Raw genomic sequence first — 4300 nt, forward strand, 5'->3', positions numbered from 1 at the left:
CAGGCCTGGCTAATTTTTTTGTATTTTTAGTAGAGATGGGGTTTCACCATGTTGGCCAGGCTGGTCTCGAACTCCTGACCTCGTGATCCAACTGCCTCGACCTCCCAAAGTGCTGGGATAACAGATGTAAGCCACTGTACCTGGCCCGTTTTGGAGTTTTATTAAAGACTTTGGAGGGGATGAGAGATGGAAATGTCAACTAAGAGAAGCAAGCCTATTTCCTGGCCATGAATGGAGCTAGGAGAGACACTTCCTTCCCTCCCGACCTCTGTGGTCCTAGGCCAAAATTTGGGGAATGGCTAAGTGAGGAGGGAAGGTTCCAATCTGATTTAATTTATGACTCTAAATCTGATAAAGAAAATTTTGTCCTTATTTGTGGAGTTATTTATGTAAAACAAAGTGTGTTTCTACGAAACACCTAATGCCTATTTATTTGAAAGGGTTTTAAAAACCAAATTCCAGGCCAGGCGTGGTGGCTCACGCTTGTAATCCCAGCACTTTGGGAGGCTGAGGCAGGTGGATCACCTGAGGTTGGGAGTTCGAGACTAGCCTGATCAACATCGAGAAAACCCAGCTCTACTAAAAATACAAAATTATCCGGGCATGGTGCACATACCTGTAATCCCAGCTACCAAGGAGGCTGAGGCAGGAGAATTGCTTGAACCCAGGAGGCGGAGTTTGTGGTGAGCTGAGATCACACCAACGCAGTCTAGCCTGGGCAACAAGAGGGAAACTCTATCTCAATAATAAATAAATAAATAAATAAATGACATTAAATAAAAAATAAAAACCAAATTCCATTTAGTTATACATCAAGTACATGAGAAAACAAAAGGTACAGTCCCAGGAATTTCTGCATGTGTCTACTTCAGAGGAGGAAGAGATTAATGTGGATGCCAGGCTTCCAGGAGGAGCTTAGGATTGAACCAGACCTTAGAGGATGGCTTGAAGGCGGAGAGAGATGAAGGAGGCTTTTCAGAGCAATGAAGAAGCAAGTCCTAGTGGTAGAGACAGTGAGGAGACAGTCAGGTCATCCTCCCCTCACTTTGCCTCCAACGAAAAACGGATGAGCCTATTGGTTAAAGAGTGGCTTTGAAGTGGTACACATGCTAGTTCAATTTCCAGCTTTGGCAATTACAAGCCTTTGGCCAGTTATTCAAACCTGCTAAGCCTTAGTAATCTCATTTCCAAATTCGGTTAATGACGCACACCTCCCAAGGTCTTTATGAGGATTAAATGTCAAAACCATTTCAGCTCCTGCTTCAGTAATTTGAGGAAGTCATTATTATCTCTTAGATCATTCTGGAATATCCAGATCCTAATCTCGACCACGCTCTATTTCACCTCAGTAACCAATGGAAATTACAATTTCTTCTAGCCTGTGAGATCTCTGAAGCAGTAAAACCACCCTGACTCTATGTCAAAAACACTGGGGTGAAGGAAATGTGTTATCATAAGTCCAGATTCACACAAAGCTATCTCAAATGAGCGTCTTCCTTCTCCCCAGCAACAACAGCAACATCCCACCAGACTTCTGGCCATTCTCTATAACCTCCACTTACCACGTTACACATTTTTCTTGGCACTTTGAAAAGACAGGCTGAAAACCCAGGCTAATGATTCCCAAGCAGCATGAAAAGTCAGAAAATAATGAGCAGGTCCTGATTCCTCTCAGGAACCTCATTATGAAGGGCAAGCCACTGAAATTTCTGCTTTTTCTCAAGTCTTTTGTTCTTTATACATTTTTCTGGGCTACTCTCTGGCCCTTTATTAGCCTTTACAACAGAGTCAGAAGATTTGGGCTCTAGTCCAGCTGCTGCCACTTACTAGCTGGTGATCTTTGGCAAGTTATTATGCTTTCTAGAACTCAGTTGATTTATCAGTAAAATAAGAATCAATTGAAAAATGTATAGGAATGCACCTTGCAAGTCCTCTAAATGTGTAATGCATATTAAAGTGAGTAGATGAATCAAGCAGGCACACTGTACCTCTTTTACTTTAACCCAACCACCAGAGAAGTCCCAGATTCTGCAATAAAATACTTCTTCAATAGTCCACTCTGAATGGATTTAAGACCTTTGCATCTATTCTGGGGAAGAAAATGAGTTTCCTAATAACGATCCTTCCTGTAAGTTTGAGAAAGGCCTCACAGAGGAATTTGGTTTGTAGAATTACAGCCCAGCTGGTGGGTTGGGACCCCAAGCAGATTAAATCCAACCCTTTGAATATAATCATATATATGGTTAATACACGTGCCTGTGCTTACATTCCCCCAGACAGTCACGAACACACACAAATCTTCCACCTCAGTGGGCCTGAGCTGGAGTCCCTGCTTCTTAGATGAAGTTCTGGGGCCTTCACGTCATGGCCTTGTCTGAGCCTGTCTGGTTAGAGAAGTGCAGGCTCTTATTATAGACTGCCTGCTTGCTAATTGAACTGGACAGTTGAGTGCTTTATGATATCACCAAGTAAGACTGTAATGGAAAAGGCTGCACTGTTCAGGGGCTATTTCCTGCACTGAACGATTTCAGTGCTTCCTAAATGCACATGTTATTGTCCGAACACTTAGACCTTAGCAGAGCTGGTTATAGGTTAATCCAAATCACCACATCCTCCATCAGCTCCTGCCAGGAGGATGCTGAGGCTGTACGCTCAGGGATTTTTTTTTTTCCTCTTTTTTCTTTTCCTTCAAGAAACAGAATCAATACCCATGTGCACTCAGATTTCTAATAGGGAGCTGCCAAAGGTTTTACCTTGAGCCCTGTACAAAGAGGGACCAGAAAATTAATGTAGTTTCATAGGGAGGCGTTTAAACTTTAGGAAATAACTTTTTTTTCCCTGCCTCAGGTTTATTTGTACAAACAGCACAGGAGGACCCCAGCCCCATGCAGATGGCAGCCGGCGGGCAGTGCGGGGGGAGGGGGTGGTTGCACCAGTCCTGTCCTCACGTTGGCAGACAGAGATACCTACTCTGAAGCCTTTGTAGAGGCCTGGGCACCTTTGGGAGCCTGAGCTGGAACTGAAGCTGGAGCTGCAGCCTGGACCTTGGTTTGGTCCTTGGCCTTGGCCTTTGGCCGGCACAGCCTGAGCCCCTTGGCAATGCAGGCACGAGCATGCTTCCCAAGCTTGGGGTGGGCAATGTAGGCAAGTCCATCGAGCTTGCGGCTGAAGTCGTACACACTTCAGTGTGTGCTTTGGGATCTTGGGCTTAGCTTCCTTGGGCTTTACAATGCCTTGATTGCCTCAGCACGTGCACTCATGGCCTTGGCACTGTTGGCCCGCATCTTCTTCAGGCCCTTCTTGTGCTTCTTCGCAAAGCGCATGTTCCTCAGGAACTTGGGGTCGATCCCCTTAAGAGATTCGTATCTTTGTGATCGGGGTTTCTTGATACCATTTCTGTGCCATTTTCAGGACCGGTTGTGTGTGGTGTGGTTCTTGGACCTGGTCATGTCTGCACTTTAAGCCGTGGCTCCTGAAGCACCTACAATTAGAAGAGCAGGAAATATCTTAATGATAAGAAATGTGGCTTTTTCCAAAGGTTATTGCCCAGCTATTTGTGCTCAATTAACTACCGGTGATGATAATCATTGAGAATGTGGCTGAGGCTGCAGCCATGCAGCAGCTGTCTAAAGCCCACAGTCCCTTGGCAAAGGGCAGCACCGCAGAGAGGGCTCCCTTGGTGGTGGAGCACGAACATGTTCGGGCGTGGTTGGTGGCTTTTTCCCTTTGGAGGAATTTCTTTGTGAGAAGCTAGAAAGAGCCTTAGAGGTAACCCAGCTGACTTGTCTGTAAATCCTACAGCTCATCAGCATTGCCTGGGAAATTTGTTAACAATTATAGATACCCAGCATCTGACCCCAGAACCATTAAATCTTGGGGAGGAGAATGAGGATTTATACTATAAACAATTTCAGCAGGTGGCTCCAAAGTTCAGCCAGGCTTGAAAACAACTTTTGCCCAACTGCCCTTGTTTCATAAAGTAGTAAACTGAGAACAAGAAAGGGCAAGTGCCTTGGCTGAGGTCTGCAGGCTGGGTTGTGAGGGTTTAATGTGGAATGCTGGCCTGTTGACTCCTAAATTGGTGTGCTGTGTGTTATGTGGCCTCTCTCATCAAATATTGGCTCTCCTTGGGGAGAGATGTAGAAAACACATGTGAATAAAACAGTCAGTGATGGGCTAATCCTTTGAATTGAATGTTCAGGTCACCACGACTCAGCACTGGTCATTACTTGCTGTAATTAGTCAAATAGTTCGGTTAACAATTCAGCCTCACTGGCTGGGTGCTGTGGCTCACCTGTAA

General features: G+C 45.1%; 1 pseudogene; it reads right to left on the bottom strand.

The window, feature by feature from the left end:
- Nucleotides 1-2966: 2966 nt before the first annotated feature.
- Nucleotides 2967-3449, bottom strand: LOC105525813 (annotated as a pseudogene).
- Between the last annotated feature and the right edge of the window lie 851 nt (nt 3450-4300).

This window comes from Colobus angolensis, unplaced genomic scaffold, assembly GCF_000951035.1.
Source record: "Colobus angolensis palliatus isolate OR3802 unplaced genomic scaffold, Cang.pa_1.0 Scaffold56, whole genome shotgun sequence".
NCBI classification, from domain to species: domain Eukaryota; kingdom Metazoa; phylum Chordata; class Mammalia; order Primates; family Cercopithecidae; genus Colobus; species Colobus angolensis.